Consider the following 17,442-nt stretch of genomic DNA (forward strand, 5'->3'; position numbering starts at 1 on the left):
GTCTGAAACCCCACAGAAATGGTCCTGAACAAATTGACCTCAACTATTTCTCTGCAAGGTCAAAGTGGGAAACCTCCCCATTGTCTCTTTCCTCACAAATCCTGTCCTCACAAATCTTGTCTTAAGGGCACATTCAAAATATGAACAGGGTGTGAGCCTGTGACCTGTGACCTAGATTCAGGAATTAAGTAGTTATAATAACAAAAGAGTGGCCAAAACCCAGATAATGCAATCAGGTAACTTGCCAGACAGGAGATAAACAATGCACTCAGATTTCTGTTGTAGACGGCCTTTTCTGTGATGTAGGTATGGTGCTTCTGGGTGGTGGTCTTGGGCTACACCCCTTCTGTGATGTATGTATGATGTTTCTGGGGATGGTCTTGGACTCCAGGGCGGGCAATTTAAAATGTCTATATAAGGGCTTGCGCGCATGGCTCGGGATCCTCCTCCTCTCTCCTGCGTAAAAATAGTAACTTATGCTGTTAATCCCAACAGGAACTGGTCCAACTGTGGCAACAGTGTTATTTCAAATCCACCTGCCTCCAGTTCTAGACCACTTGCCTTCTGTCCAATTGCAAAGACCAGAGCCAATGCATGACCTGCCAAATGCGTTCGACCAGTGATGCAGTGAGACAGCCCCACGGTTGTCATGGCAACCATGAAGCTGCCATTTCTGCTGCCACCCAAGCATCTCTGCCGTGGATGCTAAAGTCTCCTAACACCAACGCCAGTGGGGTCTCCAGTACCCAACACTTTTTTTATGTGAGCATACTCATCAGTATGGATTACTGGGACCTCTTTTTTTGCCTGCTAATGGCAGCCATTTTGTGCTGGCAATGAATACCGGCCGGCCTCATGTTTCGCCAGAATGAAAGCCGCTATAACCTCATGATGCTGCAATGTTACTTTGTTTGTATTGTAGTGTAATAGGGCTATAACACTATATTACAGCAACTGCTCATTTTTTTTAAAAAATGATTTTTTAAAACTTTCTGATGGGTTAAATTCCCCTATAAATCGATATCTGGGAGGTTCAGAGAGACATCCTGTAAGATTGTTCAAAAATGGTACTTGACGCCAATGAGACTGGAAACATCTACAGCAATGTGTTGGAGATGCTGTGATGATGAAGTAGGGTTGTTCACTCACATGTGGTGGGAATGCAAATCCAAATACAGTGGTACCTCTGGTTACGTACTTAATTTGTTCTGGAGGTCCGTTCTTAACCTGAAACTGTTCTTAACCTGAAGCACCACTTTAGCTAATGGGGCCTCCTGCTGCTACCACGCCCCCGCCGCGCAATTTCTGTTCTCATCCTGAAGCAAAGTTCTTAACCCAAGGTACTATTTCTGGGTTGGTAGAGTCTGTAACCTGAAGCGTATGTAATCCGAGGTATCACTGTATTCGGATCTAATTTTCTGGAAAATCTCAAAGAAGCACCAACCCCTAAAATAAACAACTTCATTGAGGCCCCAAGAATGAGATTGAGGTGGGAGAGCTGCCATAATCAGATCTGGCCTCCCTATTAAAGTTAGTGCAAGGGATGTCTAAGGAACTGGTGTTTGGATGCTATTAAGCACTGGCCAATTATCAGTTATTTAACACATTTTATTGTAAAGGGAGGCAAAATATTCTGACCATAAGGGCAATCCTGCACTCCCTCCAATTCAAGGCAACAGTGTATTGAGTCGCAATCCACTGAGCGAAATTAGAGAAATGGGAGATGCCAACCAACACATCTTTTTCCCAAGCCCTGCTACCTTTGAGGCCTGTGAGTATTGGCAGAACTAGGAAGACAAGGAGACAAACAAGAGCTCACCCACCAATTTCCAGCCCAAAGGCTGAAGCCTCTTCTTTTAAGGGCAATGACTACAGTTTGTCTTGGCTGGCAAGGTGCACTGAGATGGGGGAGCGCAGCAAACCCTTCCCTAGCAGCCTTACTGACTTTATGTCTTGTCAGAACCAGGAAGAAGAGGAGAAAAATACAAGCTGTGGCTTATTGACTTTCAGCCCATAGCTTTTGCTCTGTTGCTGTGGGAAAAGAGGGCGAGAGGTTTCCGCTGTGGATGCTTGTGGGCAACAATTTATGCCACTCGGGGCGAGAGCCTGGGTGGTTTGAGGTGGAGGGATGGAAGCTGCTGAGGGAGGAACTGTTGGAACAGAGCGGGGCTGTCTTTGTGAGACAGAGGGGCGACAGCCCTGAAGGAGAGATGGGAGGGAACTGTTAATCAGGCCATTTGGCAGTTTCATCTGGTTGGATATAGTATCTTCTTTGCCCAGATATTTGGTTAAATTGGAAATTCTAATGGTTGTCTTTACTGGAATTTAGTTTTGTTTGTCTTATGATAATAATAATAATAATAATAATAATAATAATAATAATAATAATAATAATAATTTATTATTTGTACCCCGCCCATCTGGCTGGGTTTCCCCAGCCACTCTGGGCGGCTTCCACAAAAACCAGAAATACACTAAAATATCACAGATTAAAAACTTCCCTGAACAGGGCTGCCTTAAGATGTCTTCTGAAAGTAAGGTAGTTATTTATCACTTTGACATCTGATTGGAGGGCGTTCCACAAGGCGGGTGCCACTACCGAGAGCTCTTAAATTGGTTGCTATTTATTGGACTACTTCTTACGGATTCTTTAAATTTTATAAATTATCTCTCCCTCCTGTGCCTTTTAATTTTATGTCATTGTTCCCCAGTCTGGTGCTTAAATGCTCAATGAAGAGCTGTTATAAATGCACAGAGATCTAATTAAATTGGGCAGCCTTTGCTTAAATAAAGGCACTAGTGCAAAGATCAACACTAGCACAAGGGGAGTCCCCCGCTCTCGTCCCACTGCATAAGTGCCCTGTGCCATCCCCAAATCTGCTCTGGGCAACCTGCATTGCAGATTTAGGGGGTGCACAGGGGCATGGGAGAGGAGAACATCCCATTGATTGCATGTCATGGAATATTCTCCTTAGCACCATGCTGAACACAACCTATTGAATTCATTAGGTTGGAATCAGACATGCCGTTTTGTGAAGGGAAAAGGCCAAAGATCCAGAAGAAGCTCCCACTTTAGAGGGGGGTGTAAAGAGACAATTACCACCAATTTCCCCACCCCCTAGCAACCCCCAGTGCCATTTTGAATCCTGTTCTGGGGAGGGTCCCTGCTTGCAAAAGTACTGAAAACATATCATTTTATTTTTTTTAACTGCGGCCTCTGAAAACATTATTATATATTTGTTCAAGACACATTAGGAATATTTTCCTGGACAAATAGCCCTGCTGTCAGGCTAAAAGAGGCAAAGGCAGTTTTCTTGGCATAAACAAAAAAATTCCTTGTGGGCCAAGCTACTTCATTCATTTCCATGTCAGCTGTGTGCACACTGCAAAATCCCTTAATAAGTGCTATTGAGTTCTTCAGGCTCATGCCAGGTCAGAATGCCAGACCCTTGAGACCAAATGTTGGAGCAGACCTCAGGTTCGTGCTCGATTTAATTGGATCCTGGCTCCACCCTGCTGTTCTCACAGCATGTTCCTACTGGCCATTCCACAAAACTACTTCCAATGTCTGAATAAGTTGACAGTGCTTCAAGGTTTTACAAATATATATATATACACATGTATATATATATATGTATATATATATGTATATATATGTGTGTGTGTGTGTGTATATATATATATATATATATATATATATATATATATATATATATGAACTTCCATAACTTTTTAGAAAGCCACAAACAATTTTTTGGAATGATAAAACTCTTCAAATTAAAATGAACTCAATGGTCTTATCCCTAGATGTGTTTTATCGGTGTTCATAACTTTATGTATTCTTTTACATTACCAGTGTGGTGTAGTGGTTAAGAGCGGTGGACTCGTAATCTGGGGAACCGGGTTCGCGTCTCCGCTCCTCCACATGCAGCTGCTGGGTGACCTTGGGCCAGTCACATTTCTTTGAAGTCTCTCAGCCCCACTTCACAGAGTGTTTGTTGTGGGGGAGGAAGGGAAAGGAGAATGTTAGCTGCTTTGAGACTCCTTTGGGTAGTGATAAAGCAGGATATCAAATCCAAACTCCTCCTCCTCCTCTTCTTCTAACTGATAACAATCACATTTTGGAACCGGTCAGCAATCCTGTTACACGGTGCCTTCGTGTGATGCATTGCACTGAGTCGGAGCTTTTTTTTCAGTAGCAAACAACTCGGCTTCAGAGGGTACAAGGCTCTCTACCACTGCCACCTGCCACCCCTTTCAGGGACCTGGCTGTAACTGGGAGGAGCTTTTCCACCCTTGTATGGAGCTTGAAGTGGCTTGGCTTAAACCAGTCACAAAGGTACCTAGTGACTAGTAGTGGGAAAGCACCAACAATAGTTTTGCAACTACTCCAAGGTATTTGGAGCTGCTTGTATTCAGCTGCCTGCAGTACAGCTGTGGGGATGAGCGCCCAAGAGCAAGTTGTTGAGGAGAATAAGGGAAGGGTCATAGCTCTGTCAGAGAGCATGTGCATATACATACAGAAGGTCCCAGATTCAATGTTCCCCAGATTACGAGCCCACTGTTCTTAACCACTACACCACACTGGCTCCCATTGGAATTCTCAAGCTGTATGGACCCAGTGAAATAGATGCTATGCTAAATCTCCCATATGCTTTACACAGATTTCAGCCTCCCACCCCCACTCCACCCACTTCATTTGTAACTCCTTGGGCCAGCTGAAAACTTTTTAAAAGGAGAAAAAGGGGAAGTTGGATTTGTCTGGGAAGCATCCACATGGGAGTCAGCGTCCCAGTTTCGCAATCAGAGTTCCGCTTGCTAACCGTCTGTCAGTCTACATGTCATGTAATTCAATCCAATCCAGGCTACAAAGCATTGTTATTCATAATCATTGCCAGCTCTGCTGGCGAGCAAAGGGAGGGAGGGCTAAGAAAAAGTGTGTGTTTGTGTGTGTACGTGTGTTGGAGTTCAGCTTCCTGCCTCCCTGCACCTCTTCATAGGATATAGGCCTTTGCAGGAGCTCTTCCCCTCTCCAAGCATTAGATGCAGAGGCATAGCTAGCCACTCGGGTGCCTGGTGCGGCCCACGCGTCCTGCAGCCGGGGACGGGGTGAGATGTCCATGGGCGTGGGGTGAGCCAAGTCAGGGCGTTCTGCGTGGAGCCTATCTGCAGCCTCCCCTCAGCTGTAGGGCAGCTGAGGCGGTGGGCAGACATAAGCAGCACAGAGCTTGCAGGCAGTCCGCCCCCCACCTCCCCCTCAGGAGAGACATGTGGCTCAGGCACACTGCAGGCCCCGCGGTGTGGCACCCAGTGCCCCCCACCTCACCTAGCTGCCAGTGGCATAGGAAGGGGGATGCTGGAGTTGTTGTTGTTGTTATTTTAAGTGTTGTGAGCTCATTTTTTTATTTTAATTTTAAAAACACATATTTTTGCCATTTTGTCACCCCTCTATGATGACAACTGGGGCACCCCGCACCCACTGCACCCCCCTTCCTACGTCACTGATTAGATGTAGGTTTTGTTGCATGCCCCCCAATCTCCAAGAGGTGTTCGATTCCAGGGGTTCTAGGCACTTACCCAGGCTTCGTGTTTCCATTGGGAAATGAGACACAGCAGAGACGGTGGTGTCTTTGCGATACATGATTTACACATATACGCAACCTGAGCCTGTGATGGAGGGGTTCACAGCATCAACGCCCCAGAAGGGTCTTGTTTCTCCTGTAGCCACAGCCTTGGATTCAAACAGAACTCAAACATCTCTCCAGCTTGCTGCATGTTTTTCTGTTGCATTTTTCTTACGCTTGGGAAATAAGTATGCAGTTAAAGTCTCCACTGCCATGAACCCAGAGTAATGAGGCACAGGGGGAGGGAGCCCGCTCTGTCTCTGCATGCCTCTAGATTAGGTGGGATGGGATGTAAAACCCAAGCTACCGGTATTCTTCTGGGCCTCCTTCCTTCTAGATCAGAAGACACACCCAGCTCAGTGACTCATGATGAAGAGCAGAATAGCCTCTTTTGACAGTAGGCAGGATTCAACCACTAAGTTCCATCCATCAGTGGAAGGTGTGAAAACGGTTCCCTAGCAAGTAAAATAGCTTATGCTACCACATTGCTTGGTAGCACATCTACAATGTGGTAAGGTAAACACGGACACTTAAATGATTTCCCTTGAAAATTGCAGCATACGTGCAAAAGGCAGTTTTCAAATGTTGGCAGATTGAATGGTTTTAATTAAAACAAATACCAAAAACCATTGCTGAACAACTTTCTTTAAAAAGAAAGCTGACTTTGAATTCATAGAACAAAACACACATTTTAATCCAGCAGCTATTGTTTCTCATTCATGCAGACATGGTCAGATTAATGATTAAAACGTTGTCCTGAAGTTCTGCAACTATGTGTATATATATTGTTGTGCACGTCCCAGTCTCCAAGTAGTAAGAGAATCCAGAAGTTCCAGCTCTTAACCAGGGCTCTGTTTTCCTTGGTCAGAGGAGACTGCACTAATACGAATGGAGGCTTTAAAACTTGCAGGTGTCTTTGATACTTTTCCAAACTTGATCCTGCACAGGTTGCCCCCTGTTCTGGGCAGTCCACATCACTGCAAGGGACCAGCCAGGAATTATTCATCAGCTGCAACAATCACCTGCTGAAATCGTGTTGCCGTTTCAAGGCAGGAAGCAGAGACTTGCCCTGTACTACCACTTTTGTGCTACCGTTCAAAGCTGTTGGGGTGGGGGCATTAGATAATTGTTTCAGTCTTAAATGCAACTAATTAATAGGCTACACAGCGCCTTCTGAGCACACGCAATTACAATGTACAGTGGTACCTCGGGTTACATATGCTTCAGGTTACAGACGCTTCAGGTTACAGACTCCGCTAACCCAGAAACCTCAGGTTAAGAACTTTGCTTCAGGATGAGAACAGAAATTGTGCAGTGGCGGCGCAGCGGCAGCAGGAGGCCCCATTAGCTAAAGTGGTACCTCAGGTTAAGAACCGTTTCAGGTTAAGAACGGACCTCCGGAACAAATTAAGTTCTTAATCCGAGGTACCACTGTAGTATACATGTTTAGCACAGTGTCTCTTTCACCTGTGTAGTAAAAAAAAGTTTCTGAGAAGCTCCACGGTAGAATCTTGTTGACATTCGTCTCATACTTTGAAATGTGTTTTTCTGGAATTTCATGCCAGCTTATTTAGAATCATTGACCCATAGAACTGTAGAGTTGGAATTGACCCCAAGGGTCATCTAGTCCAACCCCCTGCAATGCAAAAATATTCACTAAAGCAACCATGACTGATGGCCATCCAACCTCTGTATAAAAACCTCCAAGGAAGGAGAGTCCACCACCTCTCATGGGAGTCTGTTCCGCTGTTGAATAGCTCTTACCATCAGGTGGTTTTTTTTTTAATACTTAGTCAGAATCTCCTTTCTTGTAACTTGAAGCCACTGGTTTGGGTCCTAGCCTCCAGAGCAGGAGAAAACAAGCTTGCTAAAAGAAAGCGCTTCAATTTTTAAAAAGTGCACTCCCAGAAAGTCTAGTGAAATGAGTTATCCCATCTTCAGTTTGCTACCAGCTTCCCCTTGGGGCTATAGGCTCATCTAAAAAACTACCAAAACGCATACTTTTCAGAAATCCACACGAATACTTCATGTGGTCACAATTATTCTGTATTGGAAACGTCCCTCGCAGAGACCCTTGAGCAACAGACGGGCTCAATTTGGCACCGCGGCCATGAGTGACATGTTGATAGTGCAAGCTGTCAATTTATAATGCGACAGTATTTCCTTCCTCCCCAGGAATGTTAGGGGGATACACCGGAAAACGTTTGAAGTCGCAAAGGACTTAAAACCATATCGCATCATCTCAGACAGCAACAATAAAGCTTAATCTTATTTTACAACAGAAAGTTTGCAAAAAGTTTGGCTCCAGTCAGGCTCTCCGGAGCGGCAGATTCTCTGCTCCACTAAAACATGACCTGCAGATGCTCCCTCTTCAACATGCTCTGCCAACAGCTATGATTACTCACAGCTACCCCATTAAGCACATTCTTTGACACTCTGAGGCTGCCTAGCTCCGTCAAGGTGATCTCTAAGTGGCACGCCACCGACAGCCCCTGATAACTAGAAGCTCAACCTCCCTTTGCTGCTTAAGAGACCAGTCCAATGTACATTAACCTCTTGCTTTGGATCTGTGTCCTTTCTTAGGCCCTCCCAGTGTATAATTTTGGCACAAAAGGACATGCAACTCATCATTATTTTAGTGAACCTATCTGTTCTGTGATTGTAGGGGGCTGGACTGGATGACCCTCAGGGTCCCAGCTCTGCAATTCTATGGAAGGGTTCTGCAAAGCTTGGTACGCATCAGCGTGGCTCAACGGTTTGCACAGTGGATTTGTGTTTAGGCAACTTGGAGATCAATGTCCACTCAGCCGCAGGCTCACTAGCAGAGGTCTCCTTCTCCCAGGCTCAGTTCCCTTTTTGTAAAATGTGGATAATGACTTATTTCTAAGAAGACATATGGGAGAAGGATTATATTGGCAGCTCCTTTGCACTCTGATTGATTTTACAGCCCTATTGATATGTGTGCACATTTTTGTTCAGGGCTGAGACAGAACCTAGGAAGCCAAGCCACTGGTCCATCTACTATTGTCTACACTGGCTGGTAGGAGATGCCAGGGACTGAACCTAGGGCATTCTGCATGCCACCCATGTGCTCCGCTACTGAACCACAGCCCAAGCTCAAGCAAGTAGAGCACACAAGGATATTCCATAGAATTCAGCTTCAAGAGAAGCTCAGAGTACAACTAAACGTACAGGCTTTAAGTCAGTGGTTCCCAATTTGGGGAGGGGCACTGCCTTCTTGGTTCCATAAACACCCCCCCCCCCAGGGCATGGGTGTAGCCAGGATTTTTCTTATGGAGGTCAGAACCTCAGATTTGTATTGATTTTAATTGATTTAGGAGGTAGCAGCCGCCTCCCTTGGCCATGCCCCAGGGCCTCCTACCCTATAGGAAGCATTATTCAAAATGGCAGCTTGCATGACCCACTAAGGAAAATAACACCACAGTAAAATCCATTCAGAAAACAGAAACGGCACATTTATTCAAAATCCAGTTCAAGCTATGTAGTTTAATTAATTCCAACAAAACTGATGAGCTTGATCCACCGATATGAGCTTTCCAAAGTCCGATAGTCATTTATATATCAAAAGTGCCAAATTGGATAAGCATCCCTACAGAGTCCTCATCTCTATATATCAGATGGGAAACTGAGATTATGAGACAGGACATGGCTGAAGAGGTATTTGAACCATGGACAATCTCTGCAGTGCAAGGAAGTGCTAGGAGATGCAGTGGGGTGGACTAGGAGACTTGGAGCATGGACAAGGCACTTGCAGGAGCAGCGACAGGTTTGGCATCAGCGGAGCAGTGGGGGCAGGGAGTAGGAAACTTGTAGTAAAATTCACAAGCCCCACCAATTCACTCCCCACTCCCATTTTAGCCAAGCTATCTTCCCTCATAGCCTTATGACAACAGTAACTTATGCAGCAGCAAAGCTGAGGTCCTATGTGCTCTCCCATCTTTGAGCACAATGCAGGAATGGGGCTGAGGTGTGTGTTGTGGGGATATGTCAGTGATTAAAGAAAGAGCTGGCAGGGGATTTGGGAAGCTGTGCAGAGAATCGCAGGGCTTTCAGACACTCAATGATGGCCGAGATGGCAAGCATTTCCAATGAAGCTGTAACTTTATCAGAAACAACACTTTGTCTCAGAGGAGCAAGTATCTGAGCGACTCCTTTGCAGGAATAGAACAATTGTGTTTCCTTTATTTATGAATTGCAACCTTTTCAAAAGTATCCCCCTCTGGATAACCAAAAGTCTTTCCAGGTCATCCACTCCTTTTTTTATTAAGCCCCACAACAAACCATGCCAGTTCTGGGCATGATAAACAGCTGAGATGTTTCTGCAAAGCAAAAAGAAAGAAAAAAGTCAAGTTGTCTATATCTTACTCCAAAGGCAAGGAAAGTCAGGCTGCCAGTCTAGTAATTGCTGACCAATTGCTCCTGACCATCCCCTCTACCAGGCTTTGCTGAAGTGTCCTCGCAAAGCAGAGACACCAAATGCTCGCTTCCGCCCTTCCCTTCGGACTGGACTGGCATTCGCATCCCTCGCGGTCTGGGGCAGCAGCAGCCGCAGCGTCGCTGGCCAGTTTGTCTCCAGTCACGAAAGCAGCAGCCTTTCCAAGGCAGCCAAAGGTGCCTGGCAGAGTTCAGTAGCTCTCACACTCCGCTCCCCTCCCGCTTCTCCGGCTCCTGCTGCGAGGATCAGGCTGTCTTTGGCAGGAGGAAGACCTTGGAAAGTTGCACACATTCCTGGTGCGAGGGATCAATCTGCTGCTTCCATTCTCTCTCTCGGAGGAGGAAAGCACGGAATGGCTGCGCTCGGGGGACTCTGGGACCACCGCGAGGGGAGGAGGGAAGCTCAGCCCCCTTCCCAGACGGCTATAAAGCCGCGACGGGCATCCTGCGAACTCCTCAGAGCAGAGCCAGGAGGCATCTGGCAGAGGGAGGGGGCAGTTCACCGACGGGACGAAGCGTCTGGGGCGAGAAAGTCCCCACCCGACGAGCTCGGTCGGGGCTGAGGCGGAGGAAGGGTCCCCCGACGGCTTCCCGCGTCTCTCCACAAAGAAACCGGTTTCTTAGGAGTCCCGCGGGCGGGCGCCCCCCATGGCGGAAGGCGGGAGCCACGACGGGGCGCCCGGCGCGCTCCTCAAGAGCGCCGTCCAGCCGGCGCTGCTGCTTTCTTGCGTCCTGCTGCTGTACCTGTGGGCGAGAAGGAGCCCCCGACCGGCGGGCAAGAGCCTCCCCGGCCCCGTCGGGTGGCCGCTGCTGGGCAACGTGCTGCAACTGGGCCGCCTGCCGCACCTCACCTTCGGCGAGCTGGCGCGGCGCTACGGCGACATCTTCCAGCTGCGCCTGGGCCGGCGCGCCATCGTGGTGCTCAACGGGGAGGCGGCCATCCGACAGGCGCTGGTGCAGCAGGCCGTGCCCTTCGCGGACCGGCCCGACTTCCTCTCCTTCGGCCTGGTGTCCGGAGGCAAGAGCATGGCCTTCGGGCGCTACAGCGAGCGCTGGCGGGCGCAGCGGCGGGTGGCGCACGCCACGCTGCGCGCCTTCTCGACGGCCAACACGCCCAGCAAGCAGCTCTTCGAGCAGCACGTGGCGGCCGAGGCGCAGGAGCTGATCGACGGCCTGCTGCGGCTGAGCCAGGGCGGCGCTTACGTCGACCCTTCGCCGCTCTTCGTCGTGGCCAATGCCAACGTGATGTGCGCCCTCTGCTTCGGGCAGCGCTACAGCCACGCCGACGGCGAGTTTCGCGCGCTGCTGAGCAGGAACCACCGCTTCGGGCAGACGGTGGCGGCGGGCAGCTTGGTGGACGTGCTGCCCTGGCTGCAGGCCTTCCCCAACCCGGTGCGCAGCGTCTTCCGAGACTTCCAGGCGGTCAGCCGCGAGCTGTACGACTTCGTGTGCGCCAAGGTAGCGCAGCACCGCAGCACCTTCCAGGCCGGCGCCCCTCCGCGCCACATCAGCGACGCCATCCTGGAGTGCATGGAGCACGGCCCCGGGGCGCAGCAGGGCCTGGGCGGAGACTACGTCGAGGCCACGCTGGCTGACTTGTTCGGCGCAGGTCAGGACACCACCTCCACCGCCCTCACGTGGGTGCTGCTGCTCCTCCTCAAGCACCCGCACCTTCGACGGCAGCTGCAGGCGGAGCTCGACCGGGTGGTGGGCCGCTCCCGGCTTCCGACGGGGGACGACCGCGCCTCCTTGCCTCGCCTGGAAGCCTTCCTCCACGAGACGCTCCGCTACAGCAGCTTCGTGCCCGTCACCATCCCGCACGCCACGGCCGCCGACGTGCTGCTCGACGGCTTCCACATCCCCGCGGGCACGGTGGTCTTCGTCAACCAGTGGTCCGTCAACCACGACCCGCTGCGCTGGAAGGACCCGCACGTCTTCGACCCGACGCGCTTCCTGGACGCCCGGCAGGAGAACGTCGACCGGGACCTCACGTCCCGGGTCATGATCTTCTCGACGGGCAAGAGGCGCTGCATCGGCGACCAGCTGGCCAAGCTGCAGCTCTTCCTCTTCACCGCCATCCTGCTGCAGCAGTGCGAGGTGGAAGCCAACCCGGCCGAGGAGCTCACCTTGGATTACGTCTACGGGCTGGTGCTCAAGCCCTTGCCTTACACAGTGTCCGTTTCCCCGCGAAGCGCTCTCCCTAGCGGAGAGGAGGAGGGAGGGATCCTCGGAGGGACCGTCGAGGGCGCCTCTTAGCAATGGCGCTTCCCTCCACACCAGCAAGTTCTCCATAGCCCCTGCTGGCTTTTCAGAGCTGCCCTCAGCCAGAGGAAGTTGATGTTCCCCCCACCAGCCCCTCCCCCTAACTTTCAGAAGCTCATGGCTTCAGACGGTGCCTTTCATACAGGGATGGGGAACCTGCCGCCCTCCCAGATGATGGTGGCTTGGCCTGAAGCTCCCATCCGCCACAGCTAGGATGGCCAGTGGTCAGCCAGGATGGGAGTTCTAGTCCAGCAACATCTGGAGAGAGCCAAAGGTTCCTCATCCAGCTTAAACCTGCTGGAGGTGTTTCTGAGCCTGCTCAGCTCACCTGGGTGACCCATCCAGAGTCCTCCAATCAAACATCTTAAATCTGAGATACATTGAGACTATTGTGACTGGGGGGGGGGGGGGAAGAAACAGGTTATTGTGATGGTGTGGGAAATTGGCATCAGTTACTTCCTTTGGGACTGTGAACTTTTGTAATAAATGCCTCTTTGAAGCAGGCACCCATGCAGACAGAAAAGGTCTCCTGGATTCTCCCAGCTCCCCCCTCCCCAAAAAAATTCTGTTAAGAAGTTTGTCACTTAACAGTATTGTTGATCAAAAAAGGAGGTAAGGTTGTGTTATGTGGAAAGCATTTTTATAGGAAGGATTTACTTGGAAATAATGTGTAGTCAGTGTGAAGAGTATCACAGCGACAATGCCTTTAACTGCAGGTCCATCAGCTGGGAAATGACACATAGGGGTGGCCCAGCACTTAGTTATTATGTGTACATGTGCATAGTTGTCACCTGGGACAATCCCCATGCAGTTTTGCGTCCCTCCCACACTTGTCATATTTGAAGCAGAACAAGAAGAGAGATACTTCCTACCTGTGGCAGCCAGGAGCAAGTAATCTGTGCTCTGACTTTGCTAAGAATTAACCTCATCCCATCTCATAGGGCGAGTCATATATAGAGTTATCTTTCATTTTTTTAAAAAAGACATGGAGGAAACCTTCGGTTGGTTAGTGGTGCTAAATATGGGCCAAATTATTCCTGTAGCAGCCTCTCCCACTGCCATCAAAGTAGGTACAGGTAATCTGTAGCCCCCCAAATGTTGATTAACTACAATTCCCATGCTCCCTGAATATTAGCCATGCTGGCTGCAAACAACACCTGGAGAGCCACAGTGGTCCATCAAAGGAAAAGCAGTTTCAGCAAAGCAGCCGCAGTGGAGGGGACCTTTTCTGTGGAGACAAGCCTTTTCTGTTCCACTGGCTTTCTGCTGAAATTCCTCCACACTCTCGGGTTGAGATACATGCCTGTGACAGCTATGGTTGGAACACTGCCAGCTGTGGGAGGGAGCCACACAGAACATAAGAATAGCCAGTGGCGAAATCAAGCTCAGCATCCTGTTCTCACAGTTGGCCAGCCAGAGGCCTGTGGGAAACTTGCAAGCGCGACTCCACGCACCAGAGCACTCTCCCCTCCTGTGGTTCCAGCAGTTGGTGTTCAGAAACATTACTGCCTCCAACTTCGATGAAAGAGCGCAGCCATCATGCTAGCAGCCGCTGGAAAAATGGCAGGCAGGGGAAGGGTTAAGCAACTCTGATGCTTCTCTCAAAACTTGCTTTTTCTTAGAAGCACCTGGCAGCAGAAGCTTGCCACTTGTAGACCTAGTGCTCCTGCTCTGTTCTTGACCAAGCCTCTTCAGTATCCATTAGTGGATTACTCAAGTTGCAGCACAGATGTGGCACGTCTTGGCGGCTTTGTCACTTCCAGTTTCAGCAGAAATGTAAATGAAAATCTCCTTGTATAGTGTGCACACTCAGCCAGCTTGCCCCCTCCTAGCCAGGGAACAGGAAATACTTTGGCTGCATTTTTCTGCATTGGGTTGCGGGACAAACTGTTCTTTTTCTGTTATCTATCAGTGGTTCCTACCTTGAAATTCAACTCGGAACCTACCAACTGTTTTTAATAAACGTTACCAGATGATTGATTAGAAATAGCATCTAGACCATTACGCTTTAACATGATATGAAATCAAGACACTTAAATTTTCTCGTTTGCCAGTTCTACTCTTAACAGCATTTCCCCTGTACTCCATTGGGGATTGCATTCTTGCTGTATGCCAGACCTCATAATGGAGCCTCTTCTGTCTGTCTCCCACCTTCTTCCGATTTCCTTCCTCTTCGCCACTCACATGAAATTGGACCAGGGCCACAGATTGTCCACACACACACTCTGGTGCCTTCCAGGTTTTCCCACCCCCAAAACCCGGTCATGTGGCTACAGCTATGGTGGACAAAATACTCAGTCCTCAAAGCCAGTTACTGTAGAGTTGTTCCGCTGTCAGCATTGGAGCTGCTCCAGAGGAAGGAGTTGGAGATGCAGACTGTTTTGAACCTGCTTGGCTTTCTGTCTGCAGAGGGGCATGTTCATAAGCAATTGGGTGCATGTGAGGTTGACGAAGAAGAGCATCAGCCTAACACATCCCCCCATTTTACCGCATAGAAGTTAAGCTCATGAAGGTCTTGCAAAGAGTAACCTGTGAAGCAGCCGTATGCTTTGGAAGAAGCAAGGAGAACTGAACTCTTCTTAGTACAATGATGGTGACCCAGCTGCACATTGCGTTGCATAGTTGTCTATTATCAGGGTGATCAAGGATAAATAGGAGTTGAGAGTCCAAAAACACCCAGAAGCTCCCCATCCCTGTTTTAAACATACCTGTAAGTGGAATCTGCACTTGTTTGCTTTTTGCTGAAAATCAAGTAGTTCACTTGCGTAGCTGTTTCTTCTTTCCAGCAGCCTTTATATTTGTCTAGTAAGCCACATATTCAGGAAAGGTTTTGAAATGCATAAATAATATAGCCTATTTTTGAATCTACCATTAGGCGTTTCCTTATTCCTATGTTTGGGTGAAGACCATAAGTAGCACTTTTAAAAATATTCTTTTATATTAAACATTACTTGAGTGTTATTTAACATTTTTAAAAATGTGACTATTATTACCTCCGAATAAAGATGCTGTCACAATTGTTTGTCTTCTTGCAGCAAGGGATTAAAGAAATAAGAGAGATATCCTACACAAAGTAGAAGTTTCAGATGAGCGCAAATAGCAAGCACTTTGGCAAAGCCACATGGCTATTCACTTACTGTCAGGAAAGCCGCCATCCAACATTATTTCTCCAGCGCCAGTAAGGTCACCATCAGTGGTAGTCAGAAACATTTTTCATGAATCCTCTCCTTTGAAGTGATTAAAAAGTGCTGTTAATACAGGTACCTATGAAAGTTAGCTGGATGGTGCTGCTCTCATGCCCTTATACTTGTAAACTCTGCTTTGTTAACACCTGTCAGAAATGTTTGTGAGTCTCAAGCATTCCTGTCCTAACTTAGTGGGTAGAAAAAGGATTGGAGGTAGGGAGAGAGAAAGTAACACTCGGAACCTTTGAGGGGTAGCAGGAAAAAGCTAGCTAAGTGAGAGTCTACAATGGTCGAAATGTGGCAGAATATCACTATATGCACCTGCTGTCCTCTGGGGCCAATCTAGCAACAATCCTCAGTCTAAGCAAAAATATATGATTAAATTTTGAAGTCCTTCTTTCCTGCCAGTAGGGGAGACGATATCTCCCGTGGGTGGGTGTTGTCCCCATACATGCAATAGTTAGGAGCCAGCTCTTCATAGCTACCACTAGAGAGAACATCTGTGCCCTTTTCACAGCTAAGAAATGTGCAGATTTTATTTAACACATTAGTCAGCAAAAGCCTTCTTTTAAAGATGCTTATTGGGTGACAGTTGAGAAGTCATAATGCAACCAAGGAACTTGGGGAATCTGGCAGGCAATCGCAGCCTTTCAAGGGAAGATCTCAACATTTCCTCACGTAGTGCAGGATTTGAACATAGTGGTGCAGAGGTCTAAAGAAATTTTAAATGCGTGCTTCTAAAATACAAAATCACATATTGTCTGGCACTTCTTTTTTAAAAAAAGTTAACTTTTTATTGGGTTTTATAAACAGGGATCTTTTGTGGGCATCCATCTGTTTCGCAAGACAATGGAGTGTGCCTTCGGGAGTGAAGCCAAACTGCTGTGTGAGCAGCACCAAAGTGGCCTCCCTGGGGCGCAGGTCTGGCAGTGTGCATGGGACAAGACCCATCCCCCCTCAGCCTCACTGATGTGCTTCAAAGGAAAGCAGGGATCACAGGAATAATAAATTATACAAATAAATAGACCAAGTCTTCTCATGTCACATGTGCACCATAAAAATAGTATATATTTGCTGTAATATCCGTAACATGGTTCATTGTAAGTAGTCAATGTCCAGGTTCTTGGTTCATGGAGTGGTTTAAATAAAAACAATAACAAAGGATAAACAGGCAAGAACAATGTTACAGATAACATTCAACACTGCATAGCTAAAATGCCTAATCGGCTAACGCTTGTTTTCTGAAAGCTGAACGCTTATTATTTGTTTTTCTCCACCCCCATAAAATACAAGTGGAACTTGAATTTGTTGGTAAACGGTAAAAAGGTAAGGTAAAGGATCCCTGGATGGTTAAGTCCAGTCAAAGGCAACTATGGGGTTGCTGCGCTCATCTTGCTTTCGGGCCAAGGAAGCTGGTGTTCATCCACAGCTAGCTTTCTGGGTCATGTGGCCAGCATGACTAAACCGCTTCTGGTGCAACTGGACACCATGACAAGTGCCAGAGCGCATGGAAATGCCATGGAAAACCTTCCCGCCACAACGGTACCTATCCGATTGCACTGGTGTGTTTTTGAACTGCTAGGTTAGCAGAAGCTGGCACAGAGCAACGGGAGCTCACTCCATCATGGGGATTTGAACCACTGACCTTCTGATTGGCAAGCCCAAGAGGCTCAGTGGTTTAGACCACAGCGCCACCCGCACCCACATTTGTTGGTAAACGTCTGAATAGGGGTATCTGGCAGGGGCTGGAGAGAGAGGGGGAAAGTTACGAGCCTTGCAGAAGTCAGGGTGGAAGCTGATAGAACTTTTTACTATCTTTTAAAACCATCCTGCAGTCAGCACATCTAGGCAAAGGTGATGCCACCAGAACCATCACAGCAGTTATGACCGCCAAACACACATGTTCGACCCAGGCT

General features: G+C 48.2%; 1 long non-coding RNA gene and 1 pseudogene across 2 annotated transcripts in view; both read left to right on the forward strand.

The window, feature by feature from the left end:
- The first annotated feature begins 2,382 nt into the window (after nucleotides 1–2,382).
- The window catches only part of LOC309356502, a 56,668-nt gene continuing 41,608 nt past the window's right edge, over nucleotides 2,383–17,442 (forward strand). Inside the window, exon 1 of the long non-coding RNA XR_014162824.1 lies at nucleotides 2,383–2,539. This is a non-coding gene — a long non-coding RNA (uncharacterized lncRNA). The remainder of the gene's footprint in view (nucleotides 2,540–17,442) is intronic.
- LOC309355758 (cytochrome P450 1B1 pseudogene) lies at nucleotides 10,578–13,312 on the forward strand (annotated as a pseudogene). The gene has a single exon. The product of its transcript is annotated as a cytochrome P450 1B1 pseudogene (transcript).

This window comes from Podarcis melisellensis (genome assembly GCF_964234715.1).
Source record: "Podarcis melisellensis genome assembly, chromosome: 1".
Lineage (NCBI taxonomy): Eukaryota > Metazoa > Chordata > Lepidosauria > Squamata > Lacertidae > Podarcis > Podarcis melisellensis.